General features: G+C 41.8%; 1 protein-coding gene across 5 annotated transcripts in view; it reads left to right on the top strand.

The window, feature by feature from the left end:
* CEP128 (centrosomal protein 128) overlaps positions 1-12,645 on the top strand; it is a 282,591-nt gene that overhangs the window by 33,508 nt on the left and 236,438 nt on the right. The window lies entirely within an intron of this gene.

Below are 12,645 nucleotides of genomic sequence, written 5' to 3'. Positions count from 1 at the left end.
ACCAAGGCAGATGGACTGGAGGGAGGGCTATTCTTCTTCAGGCTAGATAAGGGGGATAAGGAGCAATGTGAGGGTATGTGGTATGGTTGGGTTGACCCTTGGCTCTTTTGGGATAACAGGGTGAATGGAAGACGAGATAGATTTTTAGCATTGATCCCGTCTTCCCTTATATCTCATCTTCACCCTGTTAACACTATATCTCCCATTGCCCTACACTGTTTCAGTTGGCATGTCACAACTGAATCTAACCTCTCATGGTTCCATCCATCCATAGTTACAACTTCCTCCCTTTCTTCCCCTTCCCCTATTAAAGACTGTAACAGCAATGCTGTTAATATGTGGAAGGTTAAACTTAATAGTTGGTTCCCAAACAAATTCTTGGTTCTCGATCGAACCATGTCCCAACTAATAATCAATGCACAATAGTTGTTTAGCGGTCTTCCTTCAGATTAAGCTGCTAGATGTCAATCAATGTTCTGGAGATGATTAAACTGTGGGTGGGAGGGGCAGATATTCCTCTCGGTTCCCACCCACTGCTATTCAGCCATCTCTTCAATTTAACTATAAATAACAGTGCAAATTAAGCTGCACTGAGTAGATGGTCTGGCGCTGGCGCTTAGGCTTGGAGGGCTCTGGGAGAAGTCTGGAGGGCCAGCTTATGAGGGCGCCGCTCTCACTGGCGTCCTTCCCCTCTCCCAGCTCCTCAGCTGTTTCTCAACTGTGCTGAGTAGATGATCTGGCTCTGGCGCATGGGCTTGGAGGGCTCCTATATAAGAGGGCCAAGAGACTTGGTCTTATGTGAGTTAGTGTGGAGTTATAGTTGGAGTTGCAGTTGGAATAACAGTTTATAATAGTTGGTTGGATGTTGATGGAGAGAAGTCAGTGTGTGTATATATGCTGTTTTGCACACATTGTTACTGAAGATAAAGCCTCCAGAACCTGGATGAACCACTACGTCTGTGAGTCTTATTTTGTGTGTGAAGTGTGACAAGTCATGGCCAATACTGACAGCTGGTGCTTTGTGTTTGTTGTTTTATGTTTTTTCACTGCTACAATATTGTTTGGCTGCATCTGGGTTGGTTTGTCCCCAGACTGCGCTTGTAGTTGGCTTTTCCCCTCACCAACAACTCATAGTACTCAGTGTATAGAATTTTAAGGGTCTCCAAGGGCCATTTAGTTCTACCAGGGCCACTGTATATGCTCGGTTCTTGCTGAACATCCTCAACCGTCCTTGGTTTCCCTCCCTGAGGCCTTCTGTACTTCTGCAAGCTTTTGGGGTTCCCCAAGCCTGCTGATATGTTTCTCTCGTGCACAGATGTTCTGGCACAAGACCTCAATTCAGCAAAAACAATCACAGCAGAACAACATGTACAACCAACTGACAGAAATGTGAGCCACAAAATTTCCTCATCTTTTTTTCCCCTTCTGGCGATCAAATATTAATGTTAATTACTATGTCTGCAATACTCTCCTGTCTTATACCATACGGTAATTTGTAGAAATAATGAAGTTGTCTGTTTGGTACAAAGGCTTCCACCTTTCTGAAATATTATTTCAGAATATTATTTCAGAAATGGAACAGCCTACTAACAGTGATTATTATAAAAATCTGAGGTAAGGAAGCAACTAGTAGGGGGAAAGACTGACCTTTTAAAAATGCAGTTATTATTAAGACCCTTTGTTCTTAAGACCATGTTTCAAGGACCTCTTAATATTTGTTGAGGAAATAAAACAATTGTCTGACTCACTCATCAGTTTGTGGTAAGTCTCCAACTAATTTGCTGTTGGAGGCTGAGCAAGGGAAAAAAGTGCATACCACTTCTAAGATTATTTCTGCTTGTTTTAGTAAGCACTTGTAGCAAAATTAGCAAGCAGTTTTTAAAAGATCTGTTCCTACTTAACTGGGGATACCTTGTTAGTCAATTAAGGTATTAAAGTAATTTATGGCGGGTTACAAACCGCCATTAAAGTACGGACTCAGTCCGTACTAGGGTTAGGAAGGTGCGGTGCTTCCGCAACCCCCTAACCCTAGTACGGACTGAGTCCATACAAAATGGCAGCTCCCCTTCAACAAGGGGGCCGCCATGACGACGTCATGACCGCGCCGCCTCTACATGGGGCGGCGCGGACGTGACGTCGTCGGTCCACGCTAGGGCGCCCTTTCTGCAGGCCAGGAAGGAGCTCCGTTTCGGAGCTCCTTCCTGGTTTGCGGCGGAGCTTTGCTTCGCTGGGCGCAGCCTTCAGACGGCTGCGCCCAAAGAAGCAATAGAGAAAGGGGCCAAGCGGCCCCTTTCTCCTTCTCCCCGCCGCTGTGGGGTGTCCTTGGGGCTTGAAGCCCCAGGGACACCCCTTTTCAGGCTGCGGGGAAGCGGCGTTTTGCTGCTTCCCCGCAGCCTGAAAAGCGGCGGATCGGGGCCTCAGCGGCTGCCGCTCTGCACGCTGAGGCCCCAATACACTGGGGAAAGGGGCGGGTGCAGACCGCCCCAAATGGGCGGTCTATAACCTGCCTATATCTGAATACTGCAGCCCTACTCAGAATTAAGCTCTAATGTAAGGATGCACAGGATATCAAAAAATGTGCCAAAATACATTTTAAAATACACTTTTAGAAATAATTCATTTTTAAAATACATATTTAAAATGCAGTGTATTTACATGTAAGTTTCTGTGGAGATTTCTTTTTAAATAAACACACAATATATAGTTGGGTCAGAAGAATTAGGGGTGAACATGTGTGAAACTGGCACAATGTTGAAAAAGACTTATCTATTAATTTCACATCTTAAGTTGACAAGTCATGCTTTGATAAAACAAATCTCCGCAGTTTCTGATTTCCTTTATGTTGGAGTGCTTATATGAAGGTGTATTTTTTCCGTTAGGTGAATCTATGCAAGTAATAATCACAACAAAGATTTAAAAAAAGTTCTTCAAGAATACATCACTCTGCGTCACATAGCATGATGAAAGCTTGCTGCAACTTCACCTCATGCCCATGTGCTCATGACTCAGCTGTCTGTGGTAGTCATATAGATTACATGTCATAATATGTTGCATGTCACTCAAAATATTTCCCTTTGCTTTGTTCAAAGCACAATTACCCCAATATAGGACACAAGGTCGAGATGGACTTACGGGCAGTTAACAACAACAACAAACAGATCTGCAAGCTTCAGAGTACAATAGTTGCAGTAGTTTTAAATATCATTTAAAGTTGTTGCTCTTGTGGAATATATGCTGGAGATCCTTGTCTGTCTAAAATAACCCTGACATCTTTCTTTATCAGATGCAGGACAAGGAAAGTAATGTTCAACTAGTTAAGGTTGCTTTGTAAATGTAAAGAGAACAGCACAGCTGCTAACTCAGTTTGAGGCAGTGCTGATACAAATGCAGAACAATTCATTTGAATATTTCCATCTATCTATCTATCTATCTATCTATCTATCTATCTATCTATCTACAGTGGACCCTTGTTATACGCTGGGGTTTGGTTCCAAGATCTCCCGTGTATAACAAAATCCGTGTATGCTCAAGTCCCATTGAATATAATGACATTGCAAAATGGTGTCCCTTATAAAAAATGGAAAATCAAGGTAAATTTATACTTTTTTGGAACATTTTCAAACTGTGTATGCTTAAATCCGTGTATAAAAAATCTGTGTATAAGAAGGGCCGACTGTATCTCTCTCTCTCTCTCTCTCTCTCTCTCTCTCTCTCTCTCTCTCACCATGAAACTTTGGTTCTTTTGATGTGTTTGCAGGAAGAAATAAGTTTCCTAGTGCCAAACCCAATAATTTCATGTGTAAAAACCAGGCTTTACAAGTAGATTTACAGTGACTGTATCTCTTTTCTGAACATCACATTGCAGATAGAGATTTTGAATTACAGCTGTAATAGATTAATAGTTATCTCTAATAAACTGAAAACAAAAATTTTGTTTAATAGGTAGAAGTTGAAATGTTTCAGTTTTCCAAGGTACCAATGGGAACTTTTTCCTTAAGCTTAACTGATTTCAATAAGACAATGGATGCAAGCTACAGGAAAAGAGATTCCACCTCAACATTAGGAGGAAACACTTGACAGTAATAATAATAGTTTTTATTTATATCTTCCCACCTCTCCCGATGGATCGAGGTGGGATCACAGCAGAGTTAAAAACAATTACAACATTAGTTACCACATAATTAAAACCACAGCTAAAAGCATGAAACATCAATCAATCACAGGGTCAGGTTCTCTCGTTCCATACCAATAGTCTTCATAGGTAGTCAGGAGGATATGCGCGACAAAAGAGCTCTGTCTTTACCTCCTTGAAAATTTCCAAGGATGTAATAAGGCGAGTCTCCTCTGGGAGTCCGATCCAGAGTCTAGGGGCAGCTATGCTGAATGCTTTTTGGCAAGTTGAGACATGTTTGGATGCTGGTACAGTCCGTCCTCACCTTACGCGGGGGATCTGTTCCGGATCCCTCCTCGTAAGGCGAATTCCGCCTATGCTTGAGCCCCATTGGAAACAATGGGGCTCGTGCGCGGTGGCGCAGGCACGCGCAGGGCGCAATGGGCGCGTGCGCCCATTCAATTGAATGGGACGCGCTGCCCCTTCCGCCCTGCGCGCACCCCGCGGCTTGAGCGCGTATGCTCAAGGCCGCGTATGGTGCGCCCGCATATGGCGCGGGCGCACTGTACCTCCAGAAGATTCTTCCCACTTTTTCTAAGAGTGCGGGGCGGATTGTATAGGGAGATGCGTTTCCTTAAGTAACCTGGGCCCAAACCATATAGGGCTTTAAAGGTGATAGTAAGGGCTATTCGACAGTGGAACACACTCCCTCTGAGTGTGATGGAGTCTCCTGCCTTGGAGGTCTTTAGATAGAGGCTGGATGGTCATCTGTCAGGGATGCTTTGATCAAGAGCTCCTGCACGGCAGGGGGTTGGACTGGATGGTCCTTGTGGTCCAACTCTATGATTCTATGAGACATGAGGTAGGAGAGTGGGGAAATGAAAAGCAGAATGGGGAAACCCAACCTCTGAGATTCTGGCACTTACTGCTTCTGATTGCTTTAGTTAACTCCTTCTCAGGATGGATTTCAATCAGTGAGGAGGGAGGGGCAGAAAAGCTCCCCCCCCCCCCCCCAAGCACTGTGCCTACATTCTTCCTCCTCCTTGGGAACATGTCAGCTGCCTCTTCTGAGCCAAATCACAGCAGAGGCAGGGGGAATGCCTCCCTGGTGCCTGGAGCTTCCTGCCCAAGCCTACTTTAACTCCATGAGAATGCTTCTCAGCCTGGCTGCTCTCGATAAATGCTGACTTGAGTATCCACTTTTTTTTAATCTGCAGGGGGTCCTGGAACCAAACCGCCGCAGATACTGAGGGCCCACTATAGTTTGTTAATAGCGATTGCACAGTTGCATTTTTATTGATCATCAAATATTTATTTAGATTTTGTACATTATGTTATATACACTCTTAGGGCCAAAACACATTTTAGAAACAATCCAATTTCATGCCACTTTAACTGCCCTGGCTCAATGCTAAGGAATTCTGTGAACTGTAGTTTTGTGAGACATTTAGCCTTCTCTATCAGAGCTCTGGTGCCACCACTAACTACAGTTCTCAGAATTCCCTAGGAATGAGCCAGGGCAGTTAAAACAGTCTGAAACTGGATAATTTCTGCAGTGTGCTTTGACTTTTAGGCGGGTTACAGACCGCCGCTTTGCGGCGGTCTCCCACCGGCGCCATTTGCTCCATGAGGGAGCCGCAGCAGCCACACCGCGCGGCTCCCGCGCGGAGCAAAAAAGAAGCTCCATTTTGGAGCTTCTTTTTGCAGCGCCTCTATGACGTCGCGAGGTGCCTGGGGCGGACTCGCGACGTCATAGATGCCGCACGACGTCTGATACGTAAAGATGGCGGCGCCCGTATGAACAGGGCGCCGCCATCTTGTACGTATTCTATACGTACTAGGGTTAGGGGGGTGCGGAAGAATACGTACTAAATGGCGGTGTGTAACCCGCCGCTGATAGTGAAATGTATATGGTAGAAGATGTCATGGCCAGCCAAGAGCAGGACTCGGAGGATGAGGAGGAGGATGGGTCTACTCCAGAGCAAGGGGTAATTGAGGCTACACCAGGTGCCAATCCTGCTCTGCCAGAGCCCAGCCCTGATCTCCTAGCCCTAGAGGAGGAGGTTCAGCCAGGTCCTTGTGCTGATGGGATTCCTCTGGTGGTACAGCAGCCTAGTGGTGACTCTGGGGAGGAACCAGGCCTGGAGGTTCCCTCCTTTAGGCAATGCAAGGCTGAAAGTGCTGGCAGACGCAAGTCCAGGAGGATTGCTGAGAGACAATTGGCAAACAAGCCTCAGCTGGCACTGAGGAGGGAATCTCCTACTTAACCACCTGTGAGATGCTAACTCGGTGCCAGAGTTTATTGCATGATCCTTTGGTGTGATTTCTGCCGGCACTGGCTCTGTGTATCTTGACTCCTTGTTGCCTTGACTCTTGACCTTGGAATGAACTGGACTTGCTACCTTCTGGCTGCCCTGACCTTGGACTGGACTGACTACTCTGTCCTCTGTTTTCCTGACTTCAGCTTTGGCTTTCGGCTTGCTCTCTAACTCTCACTCCTTGCAAGGTTTGTGGACTGTTTCCAGTTGTTTTGCTAATTGCCTTGCTGAGCCATCCTTATCGGTGTTGTTTGTGTGTGCTGGCTGCAGTCCAGGACAGAAATGAATAAATTCCCAGTCAAGACAACTTCCTATTAAAGTGATTGGGTGACAGTAACACCTGAAGCCTTTCAGATCTGTAACCAGTTTGGGTAGACCATAGTGGATTAAACAGACAAATATTCTTACCTGGTGTAAGGCAACTTTCTGTGTTATTATATCAGAGACCAAATTAGGAATTTTCATGTAAGTTTGACTGCATACAGTTTCATGTATGTTCTGTTGAAACATCTCCATTTTCAATATCACCCATTGTGATGGTTATACGTTTTTCTTTTTGCTTGCAATTTTGCCAACATTTTGGGCTTACAATTTTGTCAGTCTATGACATCAGTGATGTACTATTTTAAAAATTATTTTCTTGGGGCAGAAATTGATTTAAATGGTTGTTAGTTTTCTAAATTGAGCTAAAAAGCCCCAGGAATTTTTATTTCTAACGCATGTTCATATGCTAAATGCGATCTTTGAACGAGGCTGTACTTTGTCTCCACATAACAATTTTAAAGTAAGGCTATCACTCTCTTAGTTCTAGGAAATTGCTGAACATGTAAACTTTCATACACAGTTAAGGATTGTGGTTCTCCTTTAGTGAATGCCATAGATTTAGCAAAGGTTGAGTACCTGTATTTTCTGCAAGCTTAACAGTCAACTGTCACTGAACTTGGATTCCAGCTATTCTGTATTCATGGGTGCACTTCTTATAAATAAATCCTTTACTATATATTTCCACTCTCTTCCATGTTTTATACTGCTTTGTTCTATTTGCAAGGAAAGTTGTAGGGAAAATGGCATACTGAGGCATGTGTGGCAAGATTGCCCAAAGGTAAAGAAGTTCTGAAATGACAAATCAGAGGATTGTTCCTCAGGGAGCACTTTTATTGCTTTCAATTTTGGAAAAGAAAATAAACAATTGTCTTTTAAAAAGAGCTGATTGGAATGCTTTTGACAACAGTTAGAGCTGAAATAACAAACAAAGAAACAAAATGGGAAGTTGACACAAAATCTGTCAAAAAGAGCCTCACTAAGTAGAATTTAGTTCTTAGCTCTCTCTAAGAAGTTAACCCACAAGCTGAAAGATAACAAAGAAAAAAGGACTCAAATAATTTGGAAGTTTATCTGGTTTCCATTTCTTTCATAGATTAGTAAAATTTGTAATGCAAGTGGAGGAATTATAATAGTAATTTACAGGCTGAGTATCCCTTATTAAAAATTCCGAAATGCTTCAAAATCTAAAACTGAGTGGCGACATGACATTTTGAGGTGGCGGCTGTGATGCTCCTTCTCATTCATTTGCAAAGCAGAAGCCTTGTTTCAACTTGGTTTCATGCACAAAATTTTGAAAAATATTGTATAAAATTACTTTCAATAAAAATATAGTGTCTACATCAAGGGAAGTAATAGTGCCACTCTGTTCTGCTTTGGTCAGGCCTCACCTGGAATACTGTGTCCAGTTCTGGGCTCCACAATTCAAAAAGGATGTTGACAAGTTGAAGAGTGCCCAGAGAGCCACCAAAATGGTCTGGAAACCATGCCCTGTGAGGAGCAATTTAGGGAGCTGGGGTATATTTAGCCTGGAGAAGAGATGATTAAGAGATGATATGATAGCCCTATTTAAATATTTGGAGGGGTGTTATATTGGGGATGGAGCAAGCTTGTTTTCTCCTGCTCTAGAAAATCTGACTGGAACAATGGATGCAAGCTACAGGAAAAGAGATTCCATCTAAACATTAGGAAGAATTTCCTGACAGTAAGAGCTGTTGGACAGGGGAACACACTCCCTCAGAGTGTAGTGGAGTCTCCTTTGTAGGTTTTTAAACAGAGGCTTGATGACCATCTTTTGGGGGTAGTTTGATTGTGAGTTCCTGCATGGCAGAATGGGGTTGGACTGGATGGCCCTTGTGGTCTCTTCCAACTCTACGATTATGTTTAACTTTGGGACCCATCTCTGAGATATCTCATTATATATACGCAAACATTCTAAAATCTGAAAAAAATCCGAAATACTTCTGGTCGCAAGCATTTCAGATACTGCAACTGGAGGAATTTGTGGAAGGATATAATTAGTGAATGATTTGTAAAAACTTACTTGTGTCAGTAAAGAGGTAAGGATTGAACCTTGCAACTAAGACTCATCAAATGAATTGAGTATACATTTTGTGATGAAAGAAACCTCTGATGTCATAATATATAGTATATTTCAAATTGTTTTCTTTTCATCTTTTTATTTAAATTGCTTTCCTGTTTAGTCTGACTGGAACATTGCTGTTTGATGAATGATACAACATTTAAAATTACTTTTGAAAAAATACTGATTTAACATCCCACCAAGTGTTTTTAAAAAACTACCCTCCAGGTTTTTCTTGAAACTCAAGGGAAGTTTTGAACAGATTTGGACTGTGTCTCAGTAGCAGTGGATTAAATAAAGGGAGCCCTAAGGGATGTACTTTGAAGCACCTGTACAGTGAAGTTTCTTAAGTTCTTAAGTGAAGTTTTCAGTCAGTTCTGAAAAAAACTTTATTTGCCGTGTCATTTTCCTAGCATAGCTTTCATTGCAGCAGCATAAACCAGAGAGTTCTGGTCATCTGTTCAGCATGTAGGGCTGCAGTCAGTACTGAAGTTATGTGTAAGATAAATAAACCAATTGAGGGTTTCAGTGTATGAGGGTCCTATAAATAAAGTTTGACAATAAAGCCCTGTCAGAATAATACCCCATAAAACTGTGAAGAAACACCTACTCTTGAAAGCTTTCAGGAGCAGTGTGTGTGTGTGTGTATGTGGTTTTTTTTTGGGGTGGGTGGGAAGGTAGGAGGACCATGAACTCACACAGCCTGCAGAACTAAAGAAAAGTAAACCAGAAGTGGAGGGCAGGTTACTTTTGTTTTTTAAACATTTATTATTATTTTAATTTCAGGCCTACTTCAGTCTACAAAGAGTCCCAGAGCCCCCAAGTTGCCCTCCTGACCTTCCAGAATTGACTATTGCTTCCTTACAGACTCACCGGCCAAACAACAGTGGAGTGTAGAGTAGATGGCAAAAGTCATTGACGAGAAAGAATGCACAAGCAAGGAGTGGTTGTAGCAAAACGCTGTTGCCAGAGCCTACTGGGCATGACAAGATTCTTCCCCTTTCTCCCTACTGAGTTAATTGAATGAAAGCCCCTTTTTCATTTTGAACTTGGTTTGCAGCAATATAAATAAGCTGAGGACAAAGGGAGAAAGTGGAAAGAGAAACTAGGACATTTTAAAATCATCTGAAAAAGTGTTAGTGCAGAGGATTAATCAGGAGTGTCCCTGACAAACTGGAACAGTTGGAGAATATGTCATATGCAGTCTCTGGCTACATACTAGGGGAAATGTTTGTGAGACTGGGGCTCCATCCATACTGCAGAAATAGTCTAGTTTGACACCACTTTAAAGCCATGGTACAATGCTATGGAGTTCTGGGAATTGTAATTTTCTGAATTTAGCCTTCTATGTCAAAGAGCTCTGGTGCCACAATAAATTACAATGCCCAGCATTCCATAGCATTGAGCCATGTCAGTTAAAGTGGAGACAAACTGGATTATTTCTCCATTGTGGATGCTGCCTGAGTCTACTTTTGAATGTTTCTAACATATAATCTCCCCCACTTCTTATATTTGACATTTTGTATGTTGAGGCATATTAGGGGTTGTTTTTTTTTTAATATATATATATATTGAATGCAGTTGCTGTTGATTACACAGTGTGGATTGCAATTTCAGTTCTCAGCAGTTCTCTTCCATGGTTACAACTGCTTAGACTTTTAACTGCCCTTGATTCTAGCGTGCTGTTTTTTAAGTACTTGTAATGATTGCTTTCTTTTGGAGTGTTGCTTGAAAACCTTCCATCTAATGTTGTTTGAAAAGTAATTTGGCTCCAATAAATTGGGAATTAACCTTAAGTAATCATGAATTAATCATCCATTCCTTGATACTTTTAAAACATCTTTTCTTTTCCAAAAGGAGAAAGTAAGAAGAGTGCTTTCCACAAGAATGCAGCACAGATTGCTTTTGTAGAAAACATTCTGCTTGAACTAAATAAAGGAGGAATATATAATAATGCAATTATTTTCAAAATATGGACTTGGGGCCAAAGAACCGTGAACAGAAGGGGAAAATATATTACTGCTGTTTTGCTAACTCTGCAGTGCTGCACTGTGCAAAATCTTTTAGTAGCTTTCGTGCAGATTTATCAAGGGGTAGCATTATATGATGAAAAACACGGTGAGCAATGGAGGTACAGGTTATAATTTCTAGTGTGCTTTCAGAAGAGCTTGTGCAAATTCTTGTGGAAGAGTTTGAGCAAATGGACATACTCTTCAGATATTTCTCTTGTTTACACAAAGCTGTTCTATCAGATAAGAATTGGGCATTTCATGAACAGAAGAGGTTCTTGGATAGTTCAGCAAGACTTTTGGATGCAATCTGTAGAGTTCATAGAATCGTAGATTTGGAAGAGATCACAAGGGCCATCAATCCAACCTCTGCCATGCAGGAATATACAATCAAAGCACCCCTGACAGATGGACATCCAGCCTCGGTTTAAAAACCTCCAAAGGAGACTCAACCACACTCCGAGGGAGTGCATTCCACCATGGAAGTCTGAGTAGTTTCTTTTGTTTAAACTGTGCATTCATACCATCCAGCTGTCCTGATTTGGTAACAGTTTCAAAAACCTCTGCCATCCCACTTTTCACATGCTTTTAAAATGTCACAAGTTTCCTTCTCCTCCTCTTATTTCCCCCCTTTGTCCTCAGCTTCAGTTGCTGTGTAAATTGAGTACAAAAGTAGTTTGCACACCATTACCTCAACAGGAGGAGAGGAGTGGAGAGAGTGAAATCTTCCCCTTCCCTGTAGATTTAGACAGAAACAAACTGCCTCAGCTTCCCCTACGATCTTCCTCATTAATAGCTTTTGCCATCTTGACCACATTCTGGTGTTGCTTGGCCACATGTGTTCTGGTTTTCACTTGTGAAATGCTGTAGGATATGTGCATTTGGTTGGTGTTTTTGTTTGTTTGTTTGTTTGTTTTTGTTTTGTTTTAGTTTTGCCATAATCATTTATAGTAGCTAAAGATATGAGTGTAAAGATACCAGGTTATCAAATTTAGTTGTTGGCACTGCAGGTGCTGACATATGCTGGTGTCTGGAAATCTTTAGATAGGGATAATGGCCTGTAGTATACATTTTAATAGTTGTTTCTTATGTTGTTTTGTCTTGATACTGAACTTAAATGTATGGTTTGCAGATCATACATGAATGGTAATGTGCAAAATGTGTGTGAAACTGCAAATACAGTTCTGTTAAAAATAATCTCTGTAATTACATTTGATGCAAAAAAAAGCAAAACAGTGTTTTCATGAACTGTTTAAATCTTATTTGCCACTAGAGGGTGGTATCTACAAATAGATAAAGAAAGAAGAGACTAAAACCTTCCTGTTCCGGTTGGACCTAGCTGTTTTCTCCCTTCCATAAAAAAATGAAATCACAGCAAATGATTCTTCTGATCCTGTTAGTGGAGTTCTTGATTCATTCAGTCATGTTTTTATTATTTAGATGCCAGAAACTGTTTTAATTCATTTCTTGATTATCATTTAGTAAAGTTACAACAACAAATATCTTGGCAGTGGTATATGGAAACTAAGTGTGATTTCTTATAGAAGACTGAACTTTCACATCTTAGTAAATGTTGTCCCTGGCCCAGTCCCACTTGCAGACAGCTAGTGACCCTGGTGGGACTAAACATTCCTGTTCATTTTTTTAAACCCCTCTCATGTTGCTATTCTAATAGGATTCAGATGGAGTGTGGAATTGCATCTGCAACAGTTCCACCTATATAACCTTGAATATCCTTTGCTGGATTGGGGTGACAACATGATGATGGATTATCAAGGCTTTGTGTACTCTGTGCTAAAAGAA

This window comes from Sceloporus occidentalis, unplaced genomic scaffold, assembly GCF_023333645.1.
Source record: "Sceloporus occidentalis isolate IW3139 unplaced genomic scaffold, rSceOcc1.0.p SCAF_4, whole genome shotgun sequence".
In the NCBI taxonomy this organism is placed as follows: Eukaryota; Metazoa; Chordata; class Lepidosauria; order Squamata; family Phrynosomatidae; genus Sceloporus; species Sceloporus occidentalis.
Note: the sequence above shows the minus strand (reverse complement) of the source record. Positions and strands in the feature narration are given on the sequence as shown.